The sequence below is a fragment of the Polypterus senegalus genome, chromosome 12 (genome assembly GCF_016835505.1).
Source record: "Polypterus senegalus isolate Bchr_013 chromosome 12, ASM1683550v1, whole genome shotgun sequence".
Taxonomy (NCBI): domain Eukaryota; kingdom Metazoa; phylum Chordata; class Cladistia; order Polypteriformes; family Polypteridae; genus Polypterus; species Polypterus senegalus.
This window is the reverse complement of record NC_053165.1, coordinates 82,661,660-82,680,285: the sequence shown is the minus strand read 5'-3', so window position 1 is coordinate 82,680,285 and position 18,626 is coordinate 82,661,660. Positions and strand designations below refer to the sequence as shown.

The 18,626-nt window shown below is 43.8% G+C and overlaps 1 long non-coding RNA gene across 1 annotated transcript in view; it reads left to right on the top strand.

Annotated features, from left to right (window-relative positions):
• The window catches only part of LOC120541237, a 134,538-nt gene extending 117,428 nt beyond the window's left edge, over positions 1-17,110 (top strand). Inside the window, exons 4-6 of the long non-coding RNA XR_005635969.1 lie at positions 5,892-5,968; positions 8,188-8,345; positions 16,871-17,110. This is a non-coding gene — a long non-coding RNA (uncharacterized LOC120541237). The remainder of the gene's footprint in view (positions 1-5,891; positions 5,969-8,187; positions 8,346-16,870) is intronic.
• The last annotated feature ends 1,516 nt before the right edge of the window (positions 17,111-18,626 follow it).

Genomic DNA, 18,626 nt, shown 5'->3' with positions numbered 1-18,626 from the left:
TGTTAGGGGGCTGGGTGGTCTCGTGGCCTTGGGACCCCTGCAGATTGTTTTTCATTTTTCATTAGCTGTCTGGAGTTTTCTTTGTTTTTTCTGTCCTCCCTGGCCATGGGACCTTACTTTTATTCTATGTTAATTAGTGTTGCCTAATTTGATTTCTATATTTTTTTTTTCTCTCTCTCCATTCTGTAAAGCACTTTGAGCTCCATCATTTGTATGAAAATGTGTTACAGAAATAAATGTTGTTGCTGAAAGTATCAGTGTGAGCAGAAAGGCTTTAGTCCTGTGACACAGATAGATAGATAGATAGATAGATAGATAGATAGATAGATAGATAGATAGATAGAAAGATGTGAAAGGTACTATAATAGATAGACAGATACTTACTTTATTAATCCCAAGGGGAAATTCACCCACTCCAGCAGCAGCATACTGATAAAAAAAAAATATTAATTAAAGAGTGATAACAATGAAGGTATAACAGACAATAACTTTGTATAATGTTAACGTTTACCCCCCGGGTGGAACTGAAGAGTCGCATAGTGTGGGGTCTCCTCAGTCTGTCAGTGGAGCAGGACGGTGACAGCAGTTTGTCACTGAAGCTGCTCCTCTGTCTGGAGATGATCCTGTTCAGTGGATGCAGTGGATTCTCCATGATTAACAGGAGTCTGCTCAGCACCCGTCGCTCTGCCACGCTCTGTCCAGCTCCGTGCCTACAATAGAGCCTGCCTTCCTCACCAGTTTGTCCAGGCGTGAGGCGTCCTTCTTCTTTATGCTGCCTCCCCACCCCTCCGCTCACCACAACTGTCTGATAGAACATCTGCAGCATCTTATTGCAGATTTTGAAGGACGCCAACCTTCTAATGAAGTATAGTCGTCTCTGTCCTCTCTTACACAGAGCATCAGTATTGGCAGACCAGTCCAATTTATCATCCAGCTGCACTCCCAGGTATTTATAGGTCTGCACCCTCACCCTGCACAGTCACCTCTGATGATCACAGGGTCCATGAGGGGCCTGGGCCTCCTAAAATCCACCACCAGCTCCTTGGTTTTGCTGCTGTTCAGGTGTAGGTGGTTTGAGTCGCACCATTTATGCAGGAGGGTGACACACAGCGCACTCCCCCTCACCTCTCACCACGCTTATCTCTGGCCTGTTTGCCTTCCTGCCAGTGAACCTTCACCCACACCTCCTTGGCAGACTGAGAGGTCATTCCTCTCTGGCAGGGAAAGGACTTTGGGCTGGCTGAGGGTCTAAAGTCCCCAGGGCCAGCAGCACAAAGTGGCCTTATGGTGACTTCTGTGCCCACTGGCCTTAAAAGACTAGCCCTGCATGGCATCATCAAGACGGTGTGCTCTCCCTGTGAAAAGTCCTCCTGCCATCTCTATTTTCATAGGCTGAGGTCTCAGTTCTTGTATGTGTCTCTGTGACAGGTAAGCTTTACGTGTTTTGTTCTGTCTTCACATTTACTGGTTCTGCAGAGGATTCAGAAAGTCTTCAGATGCCTCCATTCTCTGCACACTTTATCATGTTGGTGATTTCACTTTTCTACCCATCAGTCATAACCTGTAATGATAAAGTGAACACGTCTTAAGAAAGGTTTACAAATGTATTAGAAATCCAAAATTGAAATTTCTCATTCCTAGAAGTATTTAAACCCTGTGCCGTGGCGCCCCAAATTCTACTCGAGTGCCTCCTGTTTGCTTTAATGTGTATAGAACTTGAGTGGAGTCCACCTGTGGAAAACTGAATTAATCGTTTAGAAAGGCACACGCGTAACTGTGTATAGAGAGTCCCACAATCCACACTGTGTGTAAGGACAAAAAACAAACCGTGAAGAACAAGAAACTCTCTGCAGACCTCCACGATAAAACTGTGGTGAGACATTGATCAGGGCAAGGAATAAAACCACTTCTGAAGCTTTGAGCTTTTAGAGGTTTGGAACTACCAGAACTCATCCAATGGGGCAAAAAAGGGTCTTAGTCAGGGAGGTGACCAAGGACTCAACACTCACTCTAGCTGAGCTCTGCTGAGATGGAAGAACCTGTAAGGACACCCATCTCAGCAGCTCTCCATCAAATGGACATTTATGGTAGAATGGCTAAACGGAAACCACTCTTGAGTGAGAGGAAGTCTGAAAACATGAGGATAAAGATTATTGGCTCTAATAAGACAACAGTGAGATTCTTTGGGCTGATGATTGAACTCTTCGGGCACAACTCCAAGTATTATGTCTGGTGAAGACCGGGCACCGATCATCACCCGCCTAATGCCAGCCCTGTGATGAAGCAGGGTGGTGGCAGCATCATGCCATGGGGGTGCAGGGACGGGGAGACTGGTGAGAAATAAGGGACGGATGAATGCAGCCACATACAGACAGGGTGACAGTTCACCTTTCAGCATGACAAGGACCCAAAGTATACTGCCAAGACAACAATGGAGTGGTCCTGAGAGACAAGTCTTTGAGTGTTTGGGTGACCCGACCAAAGCCAAGACTCAAAACCCATCAAACATGAGACCTGAAGATGGCAGTTTGCAGACGCTTCCCATCCAATGTAATGGAGTTTAAGAAGGAGTGGGGTTAAATCCAGGTGTGCAAATCTTGTCCAGACTTACCAAGAAGACCCGAATCTGGCATTGAGAAGCTTCTATAAAGTACTGAATTAAGGGTGTTGAGTACTTCTGTGAATGAAAGATTTCAGTCTGTGATTTTTAATAAATGTGCAAACCTTTCTGAAAACGCATTTCCACTTTGTCATCGTAGGTTGATGACTGTAGATTGATGGAAAAAAACAGCAAATTTATCCATGTAAAATCACATGTCCAACACAATAACATCTGCAGAAGGTGAAGGGTCTGAATACTTTATGAACCCACCAATGTGGGTGGCAACAAGGAAGGCAAAGGCAGTCCAAGCTTACCTTCAAAGTAACAAACAGCCACACATCCAAGTACAGCAGCCCAATGGACTCACACTGAGAGCATTTCAGACTAACAGCTGTCTCAGGAAACAAATGACATTTGAAATATTTTTAATATTAAACATACTGGATTGTATTACACAAAACATGAAAGGCCAAAGGTCAAACCTGTGCAGGTGTTGGAAGGGCTTGGTGGACACCTCTGGTGAACGGCGTGAGAGGTGGGCAAGTCAAGAGAACAGCCTGATGTTGTAACATGAAGCATATGAGAACTTGTAGATTTATAAGGGACTGCGTAGGATAGATGGATAGATAGATAGATAATGAAAGGCACTATATAATAGATAAATAGATAGATAGATAGATAGAGTGAAAGGCACTATATAATAGATAAATAGATAGATAGAGTGAAAGGCACTATATAATAGATAGATAGATAGATAGAGTGAAAGGCACTATATAACAGATATACTGTAGGTAGAGTGAAAGGCACTATATAACAGATAGATAGATAGATAGATAGAAAGAGTGAAAGGCACTATATAACAGATAGATAGATAGATAGATAGATAGATAGATAGATAGATAGAGTGAAAGGCACTATATAACAGATAGATAGATAGATAGATAGAGTGAAAGGCACTATATAATAGATAGATAGGAAAGTCTCTATAGATAGAGAGGCACAGAAATGGTGTAGTAGGCAAGATTAAACATTTAGATAGATGTGAACAGTACTATACAGTAGATAGGTAAATATTTATACTTGTGTTCATTTTCACATTTAAATATTTTTTTGCATTTGGATTAAGCAGAGTTACAAATGTTAAGTCTTGTCTTCTCCAAGTTGACTTTTACGCGTAGGAGCTGGCATGTGCTTTTTGCCTCAGCTGAATGATTCGGTCAGCAGAGCACAGGCAGTGTTTTCACACCATTAAGCATGAAATGAGATGAAAGTCGGGGTAACGTGTGGTTTCTGAATGTGTTGTTTGCTAAGCCGTACTTGCTAAAACGTCTGATTGCTATCAAAGGCCCAATGCGTGTCCCTCGGTCTGCTCTACAGAGCCGTGAAGCTCGCCCAGATGTTTCTTCTCATGTCTCGCTCTGATGGCCTGGTATCAAGCGCCACTGGTTCCCGGTGACCATACAAGCTCAGGAGTTGGATTGACTGGATAAGGACACAAGAACGTGTGAAGTCTGACAAATGAGAGGAGACCATTCAGTCCACTGTCGTCATTTGGTTCGCTACTAGTTACGTTTTCACAATATCTCATCCAGATACTTTATAACGGCGTCAAAGATTTCGCTTCATCTCTGAATCTCTGATGTGCACTTTAATTACCGATCATCTTGATTCACCAGGCACATACAGGTGTGGAGGAGGCTCTGAATTATATGGTCCACAGTGCCAAGTCCCACCTGGCAAACCCAGCACTTTCGTCAGGACCATGTTCTTTGATTTCTCAAGCACCTTTAACACCATCCTGCCCCTTGGACTAGGGCCCAAGCTATGGGGGTATGCATTTTGATGCCCCCACAGTCTCCAGAATCCTGGGCTACCTGATCAACAGATGACAGTTTATGAGGCGTAAGGAGGGCTGTGTGTCAGAGATAATGGTGTGTAACTCTGGGGCACCTCAGGGGGCCATCCTGTCTCCCTTCTTGGTTACTCTCCACACAACCAATGTCCAGTATAATGCCAGCTCTTGCCATCTACAGATGTTCTCAGATGACTCCTCCATCGCAAGTTGTATTGCTAATGGAGACAAGTCAGAGTACAGGAGGGTGGTGGATCACTTTGCCTTGTGGTGCAGGGAGAACAACATCAAGAAGACAAAAGAGCTGGTGGTGAAGTTCCAGGATGTTAAAGGGCCCTGAGACAAGTCATCATCATCTGTTGAGAGGAAGTTAAGGTGGTGCAGAGCTACAAGTACCTGGGGGTCCATATGAACAGCAGGCTAGGCTGGACTGACAAGACGAGCCACAGCAGACTGGACGTCTTGGGAAGGATCACATCTTTTGACGTGTGCAGCAAGCTGTTGGAAATGTTTTACCAGTCCATCGGAGCCAGTTTGTTGTTCTACATGGTGGTCTCCTGGGAAAGCAATTTGAGTTCACGTGATGCAAAACAGCTGACCAAACATATGACTAGAGCCAGCTCTCTGGAAGCTGCTGTGGAAAGAGAAGGGTGGCGAAAATGGATGCCATCATAGACAATTCTGCCTTGTCCCCTCCGCGGGTGCTTTCTTGGGCTTCTTTATAGTGTCTTTAAAGACTGGGTGTCCATTTGAAGAGCAAACTAGATTGGTCTGACAACACCAAATGGGCCAGAGCGACTGGACTTCCTGAGGAGATACAGGCCTTTTGATATGTGACACATGTTGCCCATCATTGTCATAGTTGGTATAGTTGGTACTTGGCATTAATAGGCTTTGACGACCTGTGTGTGTGTGTTGTCCCCCTTTGGTGTCCGGAATGAGCGCCCTTTCAACAGCACAAATGGCACCACAAACGTATTTCAAAGAGGGTGTGCCCCTTGGTGTATGGAGTGTGTGCATTTTACTTTCATAAATGCCATCCAGCGGGTAATGGTGCCCACTCAGTATTATCACATCAGAGTTCTTCGACTGTGGGGTCCCCTTCAATGTCAGGACATGGCGCCCCTTATGTGTAGATACGCTGATATTATTATTGTACTTCAAGGACATGTTTGTTCCCTTCAGTGCCCGGTGGGCATGTCTCTTAACTTTCGTAAATGGTGCCCTAAGCTGACTAAGGGATTGACTGGCGCTGATTTTCATTTAATTATTGATGACCGACAGTGCAAATCGTAATCCCATGAATCACAAGGGCCTTCCTGTATATCTAATCTATTTGATCTATATTAGTGCCCATAAACCCAGTAGGTTGTTGACAATGCCCATTTTCATCATCATCATCATCATCTTTTTACTAATGTGCCCCCTTTATTACAGATGAGGTCTGATATTCATGCATTAACCTGAATCAATGGCCTCCCGTGAAGCCAACTGCTTGTAATGAAAAGCTGCAGGTAAGAAGAACCACACAACAATAAAGCCAGTTGCTTGACCACAGCCGAGGGCAGTGCCCGTGTTCAGTGCTTGTGTTCACTTGTTAACATTTAGGTGGCTGCTGATATGTGAATCACTGCTGTACACCACAGAGAGAGGAAAGAACAGTCATAAAGCTTGTGAAACTAAGCATGTGAGCCCGCTGAAATGGCTTCTACTTTGACATAAATGCCATGATGCACGTCTTGGCAGCACCACAGCGGTGATGTGCCACCTCAGTGGGATTTCTTGCAATGATAGCAACTTTTAAACTGCTGCTGTATTGGAAACAAACTGCACTGAGTGTGACCGTCAAATGTATAAGGCGGTCAAACTTATAAACCCGCATGAAATTAATTTGGAAAATGCAATGATGTAAATGAAAGGGGTGTGGGGGGGATCAGGGGTCGGGGGCTGCTTGGCCCTGCCAGGCGGCATTTTGCTGATGAGGGGGAAATTCCAGTCGAATTGTAGCAGATTAGCAGGCGACCGCATGTGCATTAAAGCCCGCCGTGATTATGTGTTCTCTGGTGATTCAATACGTCCGCCAGAGTGACAGGCAGGATGCCTCTGAAGTGACATCAAGCCCGCTTAAGGACGCCCGGTGGCTCTCGACTCTTCTCTTATGGGCTGAAGCCAGAATTGTTTCTGCGCTACGACACATTTGGCGTCTCTATGGCCGTCATTTAAATTAGCAGCTAGCACGGCAAACCTTTCACTAAGAACATCATTACAACCACCGAGTTCTCTTTGTTCTGTAACGGCGCCTGTCATTGTCCACAATAAGGAGCTAGCGGGGGGGCATGAACAAAAAATGGTGCTGCTCACCGACGGCCGTTTCCTTAAATGATCAGTTGCACCCGAATTGGGGGTTCTCTCTGAAGACCCCAAAACAAGTAAACTGCTTTGGACCCCATGAAGACTGTTTGCCGCTGATTTGCAAATGAGGGCGTGGAGGTTCATTGATTTGACTGCTTCTGTCGTGAGTGGTCCGCACCCGAACTCCGTCCGCCCTACTGAGGAATCGGGTTCATGACCAGGAGCCGTCGGTTTCTCTCTGGCCCGTCCACACATGCGCCAGTCCGATATCAGCCAATACCGTTCATTTATTTATTACTCTGTCGAGCCCGTTGATTCAGTCTCAGAAAGCCAGAGTACAAGAAATGACACAATCATTGCAGACTTGCATTCAAAAATGAAGTTTTTCTTTACTGTTACTTATTCTCACGACGTCAAGCTCAAAGCGGAAGTCCCTCCTGCACCCGAATTTCCTTAGCTTGGCCGACTTTATTGGGCTCCCAAAATGAGAATTCCGGTCGCAGACTGCGGAGGTCGTAACCAGTCGACCCAAAGAAGTCTTTCTTTTGTGAATGTCACCCTCCATGTGTTCAAAATTTGCCGTTGCAATCCCACAATTCCTACTCATTCAATACAAATGAAGAGCGGTGTACCAAAAAAAAAAAAAAAAACGGATTTAGATTTTGACCTTAATTGAAATATTTAGTTGTTTTTAATCCTGATGCTTTAATCATATTTAATACAAAAGGATAACAAGAAAAACAAAAGAACAATTTATTTAAGATCGGAATTTAGATTTTAAACATTGGATTGTTTTTTTCCTTAGTCTGATCCCATTTTTTAATACAATTGAACACCGTCTATATAAAAGTCCTCCTTATTTTTCTTTAGTTTTAAAAGTCTTAATCTTCCATTTTAGTAGGAACAAAAAATAAAACTAAACGGACCGCTGCAGTGCACTTGACTTTCTGATATCGCTAACTTATCGGCGTCTCTGCGTAGAACAGCAGCAACGAGCATCTGTTGGGCTCACTTGCGCCCCCTTCAGGACGGCACGGTATTGTCTGCCTCACCCTGTGCCTTCACTGCGGTTTAATGTCCGACCAGCAAGACTAAATTTGTCACACACATTCATTAAAAATATTAGCCAGACTGTGGAAAGTCAGGGTGTATAATAAACATCACTGCACAAATTATATTGGCGACATACAAAGAGACAGCAACGGGCACACAACAACACCACTCGTCGCTGTCGCACCTCGTGTTTCTCCCGTGTATTTGAACAGGAAATTCAGCGATTTTGACTATAAAAATGATCAAAATGATTGGAATCATACACATGGACACATTTATTTTATGTTATCATTATTAGTTTCTTTTTTTTAACTTTTCTTGATGACAGGTGAGGTTCTGCCTCAGTTACCTCCTCTGATCGCAGATCCCTGCTGCTGATGGTTTACAAAGCCTTTAATAATCTGCTCCATCCTATATCCCACAATGCCTTTCTTCTGTGCATGTCACCAACCGGTCATCTGAGGACAGGAACATCTGCTTGTCGCAGTGAGTTGTTCAGTTTAAGTGGCACTACAGACAGCAGCATCTCCCCACAGCTGCTGGACCAGGGGTAGGGTGGGGGGGTCGGATGTGGGCGGGGTCAGATGTCAGACTCTAAACGTATTCACTAATCCTCTCCTCACTGCGAAAAATGGGGTGGGCTGGGCTGGGGGCGGGGGGGCTGTTGTGAGTGGCGTTGGATGTTAGACTCCTCCCATATTCAGTAATCCTCCCCTCACTACAAAACATGAGATGGGGCAGGGACACGAGAAAGGGTGGGGACGAGTGTGGGTGAGGTTAGATAGCAGACCCCTTCCACGTTCAATAATTCACCTTTGCATGCATGATGTCCCAGTGTTAGCCAATACAGAAGGTGTGATGTTAGCATTTTGGAGGAAAAATCTTACTTTTAAAAGTAACTTAGTTACATTACTCTTTACCAACCAGAAAAAATGAACTAAACATGTTATATAGTCCATCCAGTTGCTATGTCTCTGTCATTCCAACAGAACGTGCATCATAAACATTAATACTGCCTTTAAGAATTCCATACCAAATAGCATATAACAGAGACATATACATTGCATTTGTCATTTCAACAGATGGCGCATCAACAGCATTTGTAGTAATGCGTTTTATTCTGTAAATGTTTGTGATGCACCGTCTGTTGGAATGACAAATGCAGTTCATTTTATTGCTACACACATTACAAAATACATTCCAATAAATGGTGCACTTTACTGTCACTAGATGTCCGGAGCAGACACGTGTCCGATGTGATCAACCCCAGTATGTGCATACGTGCCCTGAGATAGACCAGTGCCTGTAGGTATCTACGGAGATTTTCTGCATCTCCCCAAATTACCATGAATTCAGAAAACTACCCTCATCTTCTCCTCTTCTGCAGAAAATGACGATAACCTCATAGAAGCCTTTATCTCATTTCTAAGCCTTGCGTGCCTTTTCTCTGGCTCACTTTCCTCTAGACTCAGAACTTGTTGATGTTAAAGCCCCCAGTGGGATATGGAGATAATTCTGAGACCATCAGGATCGTGAGACTAGGAGGAGGGCACACCATACAGACGATCCAGAGCAGAGTTTGCATTTCTCCAGCTGCTTCTGTCTACAGTGTCTATCTATCTATCTATCTATCTATTACATAGTGCCTTTCATATCAATCTATCTTATATAACATCTTTCTTATGAATTTATGTACATTTTAATCTTGCTTGCCATCTATCTATCCTTTGAGTTTTTTGTCAGTCGATGTGAATTTGTAATCTTGCCCGCTATACTATCTATCTATCAATCTCTCTCTCTATCATAGTGCCTTATAGATCGACAATTACAAACATGCCTGTCAATGTGATATTCTTTTTTTTCTTAAATTTGCAAAACTTACTGCTAACCTGATTTACTTTTTTTAATTTTGATGTATTGATTGTTACTTTGAAATGAATTAATTGAAATGATTTTAGCGCAAAGCTGCAACATAACAAAATGGAGTCTGAAGACTTGCTGAATGCACTGTAGCGGCCGTCGAAGTGACAAAGCGCTGCTTCGAGCAGGTTAACGACACGACCTCCGATCTTCGTTTGCGGTTCGAAATCAGGAGATGTCACGAGATGTTAGATTGCTTTAGAAATGAGACCCTCAGTTAGCCCTCCAAATGTCTCCAGATGTATATATGACACCTGCGGCTTCAGTTAAATGCAGACCCCTGTAGGGGAGAAGCACAACATCTCTTACAAAACCCGACACCTGATGAGGTGGCCTATGATGGACCTCCTAGGTTTCCAGCCATCATCATTAACAGAGGGTAGCACCCCTCCCTGTTCACGTCGGCAATCCGGGAAACCTCAGGTATTCAGGAGCTTCCTTCTCAGCCTCACCTCGCCGCTTTCTGCCGAGAAGAGGTGGACTTCCGGCAGCCTTCCTTATCACCTCACCGGTTGTCGGTAAACATCCCAGCCTCGCGCCAAGTCTTTCGTACATCCCCACCTCACGACCCGCTGGCTCACTCTGCACTCGCTCTCCTCCACTTCCCACTTTAAAGTTCGAATAAAAGACAAACTCCCATCTCATTCAATCTCCCCATACCACCGTCTCCCTTCAAAACTCCCCCCGCCCCACTTCACCTGCCATGCACTGCACTTAAAAACCTCGTTACCCTTACCGGCCTCACCTGCTCCCGCCACACCGGCAGGGGCACCGCGCCTGCACCTCCATAAAAAGGTGAAAACACAGCCGCCTCGCCGCAGTTTGTCAGACTACACGACCGGGCCGACTGCCTCCGAATCGCTAAGATTACATCGATGAAACCCACTGTAAAAAAAAAAAAAATGTTACATTTACGGTAAAGTACTGGCAGCTGGGTTGGCAGACTTTTACCGTAATAAGTAAGGTAACACTAGTTTTAGGTCTACGGTATAACTTTGTTGTACTGTAAATAACTTTTTTCTTTACAACATATTTCAACAGAAATCCATGCACTGTAATAAATACACCAATCAATAAACCATTAGAAGGTATTGTCAGGGCAAACCCCAGTACGCAGTTTGCACCAGTAAAGTAAAAACAACCAATAACAAACATATATCATTGAATTATGTTATTATGTTAATTATTATTGAATTATCATGTGAATTTCCCCTTGGGATTAATAAAGTATCTATCTATCTAATTATACACATTGAAAACAATCCAATATGTAAGGGAGGTACGGCACATTGTCTGGTGGGGACGTAAAGTTTGCTTTTGCGGTGTTTGGTGTCCTACAGGTGGGCCAGCTTTTTGAATACAACCCACCTGAAATCGGCTTCCATAACCTCAACAAGCCTTCAGCACGCAGGGAACACTAAGGTCTGCTAACTTTGTTGAAGTTTTTTCCCTATTGTTTAAAGGTATGTGATTCACCAGGAACAATAGGATGAACGGGGGCGTGTCCTTATGCAAATATCGTAACTTCGGTGTTACAGACACAGCACTTTATCGTTTTACATTGCACAGTTTTACACTATGTCACATTAACTTACATTTTTTCAGTGTAAATAATGCGTCTGTAAACGGTACTGTATATGTAGCATATTTTGAAGGTAGAAAAATATCGATTTTACAGAACTTGGCTGTAAAAAATAATGAAATGTATTGTTTACGGTAATTTCAGTAGCACAAAAGGTTACTTTCCTTTTTTGTCAGAAACTATATTTCACTTCCACCATTTACAGTATTTTTTACCGTTAAATGTACTGCCAGTTTTTGTAGTGTACGACTGAGAATCGCTCTAAAAGTCGCGTAATGTGGCGTGGCGTGGCGTTTAGCAGCCGCTCAGTCCTCATTATTTACGGCTCCTTTCTCGGTTGGCGTCAGCGCAACGCGTTCAACTGCACAAGCAATTCGGCTTAATTTACCGCAGCGCCTTTCCTAAGGGCAGCTGCCAAATTTACACTTTCGAGTACAGGAAAAGCAAGGCAGCAACGAGTGCGTTTCGCGGTGCAAAAATACCTTAAACATACAGAACCTACAGTGGCTCTGAAGGGCGAAGCGCAGAACTATACAATGCATCAGAAAAATACAAAAAACGGCGCCTTTCCTGATCAGCACATTTCAAACCCTTGCAGTCAGGGCCCCGGCTGAATGTGAAGACGCCGTCGGTCTTGCGGTCCAAATGCTTACTCCCACAGCACGAGATCCTGGGAGAAGGTGAAAAGCCACAAACTGAACACAGAGGTGCAGTGAGGGTCTTCAGTGGGGGGAGCTTCAGAGAAAAGGTCGCCGTACAGCTGCGTTCAGAAAAACACAAGGCAGCCCGAAGGCCGCGGTCCCATTTGTTTACTAAGGACCATAAAAAGAAAAAAAAAAAATCCCCTCCGGGATATCTGCCGAACAACCCGATGGGAACTGCGCGATCCGCACCAGAGCCCCCGGAGAAGTTTCCGCACGTCCCAAACTGACAAAACACAACGCGCTTCTCTGATCCTCGGGCCAGCTGGGCTTGGAGCCTGCATGCCGAGCGAAACCCCATCATTAGACCTGGCGTCCTGCAGCACACCATGGAAATATCCCGTTTCATTTGGAGGATTTATTTATTTCTTCTTTCAGGCCTTAACCAAGTCTTTGGATTGAGTGCCAATTTTTTTTCTTTTCTTTTTCCCTCTTTCTGATTTGACTTATTGGGAGATTTCATTTTTCTGTTACTCGTATTACGCCTCTGGTTTTGATGATGGATTTGCCAGCAACCATTTACCGTTAGCAATAATCAATCTGCTGAATGATCTTACAAGTGAAAGCATATGTGATCAGAGAAGAACTTAACAGAGAGCCATACTGTGCCGTGTGAAAAAGTAAGGGCACCCCATGAAATGCTGGACCCCTCGAGATTTCATCTTCACTTCCTCAGTGTGAAGTAGTGTACCAAACATCAGGCCACATTTAACTTTTGTTATTTATTGTATAATTTAAATAAACAAGAATGCAAATTTCACATGTGGGGAAAAGTAAGTGCACCCCTCCATTTATGACTACCTCAAATTTGAATCCGGTGACACGAGAGAGGAACTTGGAAGGCCCCGTCATACTGAAATCTCCTACGCCACAGCATCTTATTACTGAAGTCTGCAGTCAGCACCAAAGAAACAGAAAATGTTCAGTAAGATAAATGTTACATTTGAGTACCGGGACTTCTCATATCTTTATAACTTGAGCTTGTCAACGTCCAGACGGTCAGACAATCAAATTAACAATGCAAAGGACAATCAAAGCCACAACGTCCTCCATACTGCAGTCCAGTGGTGTCCCATGTCTCTAGGGCCCCCGTGTTTTGGGGTCAGCCCTTCCTCTGGGCCAAATGTTCTCGGTTGTTGTAAAACAGGTCACTCACAAACTATTGAATTAATAATATGAAGCTGACATAGAGAAGTCACTGTCATTTATCACTTGCACTGAACTTGGGACATTTGATAAGCAGATTCTCTAGTCGGCTGTTTTGAAAAATCCCTCTCAAATCGTACTGGGACTGTTAAATGACACGTTTGAAATGTTTTCATTGGACTATTTCTGTGGTATTTGTGCATTGCCACACAAAACTGTGTTCTAAAGTTAAGTGTTTTCTATACATTTAAAAAAAATATACCTTGCATGTGCAGGCACTTTACAGTGGAAGCTAATGGGGCATGGGGCTCCACTGGAAAATAAAAGTTTTAAAAAACTTCCCAAATACGTCTGAGACAGTTGTCAAGTACTGAGCCACGTCCTGCGATTGGGCCCACATTGTGAAATAGCTCATACATGTCATTGGTAAAGAAAAACACCAATACTATGAAATAATAAAAAAAAAAAAGCATTTCATCTTCTGCAATAACCTTTCACCCCCCGCAGTGAGGATTCACCTCAAAAGACCAAATCACAGTAATCTGTTTCTGCTGCGTAGTTTATGTGAGAATCACTCAAGTGAATAGCAAACTAATCCTTACCATGAGAAAAATAGCACCAGGAATACAGGATGTGATATAAGGAATATTTCCAGACTACATTCTCTAGTCACAAACATGCATCGGAAACATGGAAGGCGTGCTGTCATATACTGAAGCTTTCGTTGCTTCATTGATTGGTTTTAAGGCTTTAATTTTCTAGAGGACCCCTGTGCCCCCGGGCTTGCCTGGAGTGTGTGGCACACGAACCTTATGATCATTCGGGGGGGTCAGCCGGGTAGGGGGGTGTCAGGATGTGTGCAGATCCGAGCCATTGTCAAGTTCTCAGCTGTAAAGCACCAGGGCGGGCAAAATATTTTTTATAATTTATAGGAAATGCATAGAGAGGACGTCTTGAAGGAATACGCCGAAAATATCCTTTAATAGACATGCCCTTCATATTTATATATCATATAATGACTTCTATCTATCTATCTATCTATCTATCTATCTATCTATCTATCTATCTAATCCTGCCAACTATATCAAATTCTATCTATCTATCCTATATAAAGCTTTTATTGTTTATCTAAATTTTTAATCTTGCCTACTATACCATTTCTCTTTCTATCTATAGATACTTTCCTATTATATAATTTCTTTTACAGTATGTTTTGATATTGGCCACATTGTGCTTTTTACTATCTATGGCAGCGGCAAAGCCAGAAACTGTAAAGTGGGGGTCCTGGAAACAATTGGGTGGTCAAGCCACAAGTCATTTTTAAAATCAGAAACATTTTGTGGACTGGGGTTGAGTTTATGAGTGGTGCCCCCTTGGATCTGAGTGGCTCAGTTGATTAATTGTCCACTGTGGGAAGGTCCACACTGGACTTACACAGATCACAAAGAAGCATTAGGGGGGTCTGTGGCTTCTGAATGAGGAGCATGTGCCCCTGATCTATCGATCTAATATTTTCTCTGATATCCATCAATCATAAAATGCCTTTTCTATTATATAGTGCTTTTAATGTCTATCTATTATATAGTGCCTTTCACATCTATCTATCTATCTATCTATCTATCTATCTATCTATCTATTATATTGTGCCTTTCACATCTATCTATCTATCTATCTATTATATAGTGCCTTTCACATCTATCTATCTATCTATTATATAGTGCCTTTCACATCTATCTATCTATCATTTACATTTCTGTCTTATAGCACCTACCATTCCTCTTTTATTGAGCCTTTTCTATCTGTTACAGAGTGCCTTTCATTTCCATTGTTCTGTCTTTAATTTCCCTCTTTCTGTCTGTCCCACACTCAGCCTCACCCCAGTGAGCCTTCCATTATTCAGCTCTCACGCGTGTGTCTATCTACACTTCACGTATTTTTAGGTTTTTCAGACCGGTTTCATGACTTGCTCAGGGTCACATGGTAAGATGGAAGTGGGCACTGATTGGGCAACCTTCTGATTCGTCAGCCACTCAACCTGAGACTAGGATAAGTAATCGAACAGTGGGCTGGGGGTTGGGAGGGGGCAGGTTTGGTCCCCTTGAAGTTTTGTGATCGTCTGTCCAAAATATATCAATCGAACCGAGTTTAGGGGGCTTTCGCTCAAGGATTAGCACAATCAAACTGGACAAAAAAAATCTCAGGGGTTTGCCGACATTGTTCTCGTACATTTCCGAAAACAAGCTCAGGGGCCGAAGCCAATGATGCCACCACCTACACCACCCTGCCAGCCCCCCATCCCCCTGCAACTGACGCATCAGATGTGCGCCTCTCGCTAAGGCGTCCCTGCAGCCCATCCTCAGCTGCCTTTCCTCTGCCCGCATCGTCCTCAGCCTTCCATTTCATTCACCAGAAAACGATCCCTTGATGGTGGAGGTGGATGGTGGGCTGAGTGCCCGAGCGCCGCCTCTGAAGTTCTGAACGGGTGAAGGGAGGAGGATGAGTTCGGAGTGGAGCCGCCCTGGCCGAGGCTGCAGGTCATCAGGCTCAACTCGACCAGGCGCTGGTTACGGAGCAAGTGAATGATGCGCTATCACGGCCAGTCATCGTGCGGTCACATCCTCGCATTGTCGCCGAGGGAAGGCCTGCACAGCCGCTCGCGTAGTGACGGAAGGAAATGCTTCTTTATTTAAACTGTGACTTTATTGTTTTCTTTTTCTGTTTTTAGCGTTTCATTCTTTTCTTTTTTTTTTTTACTCATTTAGCTTAAGCACGGAGGGAATTGGGGGGTTGGCACTGCTGTGGGATGGCATGTTGGCAGCACAGACAGACAGTCAGAAATACCCACAGATGGCCAGAGACACACACACACTGACATAGATATACTTAGACAGACACACACACACACACACAGCCCTCTGTTGACGCAGCAGGACAGCGAGGGTCCTCGGACCCCCGCCGTCCTGAGCCAGAGACTTACAGAAACATTGCCTGCAAGTCCCGTGGGAAAGCTTCTCGCTCTCCCAGATATTTTTAAACTTGCTCATTGGCTTTTTTTTTTTTATTTTTCTCCGTTTTCAGCGCCCCGTTCCCCCCGCTCCGCTCTTCTGTTCCCAACTCTGGAGTCATCCTGGAGCAGCTCTCACAGGTGGCCTCAAGCAAAACACGTGTGCCTACCATGCTGTTGTGCCAGTCGCATTGGCGCTGGATGTGGGCGCCACAGACGAGTAACCCCTGAGTGACAGGCCTGCCTTGGGTGGGCCGAATGCTGACACGGTGCTCAGTGACAAACTAAAGTAACCTTCTCAAAGCCACTCGGGGCAATGAAGAGTCGAGGGTATGCAGGGGAAGCCACGGCCAGGGCACAAGCCCACTGCCAGTCCCACTCACGCACACACCCATGAGGGGTCAATTTCAAATAGCTAATGAGCCTAAATTGCATTCTGTGGGGTGTGTGAGAGGAGAGGATGAAGAACATGGGAATGGGACTTGAACCCAGGATGCTGAACCTGTGAAGCTGACCACTCTGTCACGAGGGCACGCCTCATGCCAAACCTCCTTTATTATGCAGTGGCTTTGTTGGTGAACTCCACTCCAGACCACAATTAGATGTTTTCATGGGCCTTCTGAATACGTCCTGAGGGCACTTAATGTCTGTTTTGCAGGAGGGAGAGGACCACCTGAAATAAATGGAAGGTCCTAGCAATGGCCGCCCAGGTGCTTTGTGACAGTAAGCCATTTTGTGTGTTGCTGTGTAGGTCCATAGATGCCAAGATGAGTAGGTGAGCAGTGACTTTCATCCCTGGGCTGGGCACTGGGGACCCGACTTTTTCTGGACATAGTTAATTCGTCATTAGATACGGGGGTCTTTCCAGACTGTCTTAAGACTGCTGTAGTTAAACCCCTTCTTAAGAAACATAATCTTGACCCCTCTGCCTTTGAAAATTTTAGACCCATTTCTAACCTGCCCTTCTTAAGTAAAATTTTAGAGAAGGCAGTCATTATGCAGTTAAATGACCACCTAAATAAACCTGCTATTCTTGATAAATTTCAGTCAGGCTTCAGAACAAATCACAGTACAGAAACTGCACTTGTTAAAGTAGTAAATGACTTGCGGGTAAATGCAGACAGAGGCCATTTATCTGTTCTCATCCTCTTAGATCTGAGTGCGCATTTGACACCATTGATCACAACATTCTTAGAAATCGTCTTAGTCAATGGGTGGGCCTCTCTGGCAGGGTCTTAAATTGGTTTGAATCCAACCTGGCAGGGAGAAAATTCTTTGTTAGTTGTGGTAATTACAACTCAAAGACACATGATATTCGATATGGTGTTCCACAAGGCTCTATCCTGGGTCCGCTGCTCTTCTCAATCTACATGCTTCCGTTAGGTCAGATTATCTCAGGGCACAACGTGAGCTACCACAGCTATGCTGATGACACACAGCTGTACTTATCAATAGCACCTGATGACTCTGATTCTCTCGATACACTAACACAATGTCTTACTGGTATTTCTGAATGGATGAATAGTAACTTTCTCAAACTAAATAAAGAGAAAACTGAAATCTTAGTGATTGGCAATAATGGATACAATGAGGTTATCAGAAATAAACTTGATGCATTAGGATTAAAAGTTAAGACGGAGTAAAAATTTAGGGGTAACTGTTGACTGTAACCTGAATTTTAAATCGCATATTCATCAGACCACTAGGACAGCATTTTTTCATTTAAGAAACATAGCAAAAGTTAGACCTCTTATATCATTGAAAGATGCTGAGAAATTAATTCACGCTTTTGTTTTCAGTAGACTAGATTACTGTAACGCACTCCTCTCAGGACTACCCAAAAAAGACATAAATCATTTGCAACGAGTGCAGAATGCAGCTGCTAGAATCCTAACTGGGAAAAGAAAATCCGAACACATTTCTCCAGTTTTGATGTCACTACACTGGTTGCCTGTGTCATTCAGGATTGACTTTAAAATACTGCTTATGGTTTATAAAGCCTTAAATAATCTGCTCCATCTTATATATCGGAATGTCTGACACCTTATATTCCAAATCGTAACCTCAGATCTTCAAATGAGTGTCTCCTTAGAATTCCAAAAGCTAAACTTAAAAGAAGTGGTGAGGCGGCCTTCTGCTGCTATGCACCTAAAATCTGGAATAGCCTGCCAATAGGAATTCGCCAGGCAAATACAGTAGAGCACTTTAAAACACTGCTGAAAACACATTACTTTAACATAATCCTGATACTCTGTATGTTCAATTCTTCATAATAACTATTCATGGTGGCTCTAAAATCCGTACTGACCCCTACTCTCTCTTCTGTTTCTTTTTCCGGTTTCTTTGTGGTGGAGGCCTGCGCCACCACCACCTACTCAAAGCATCATGATGCACCAACATTGATGGACTGAAAG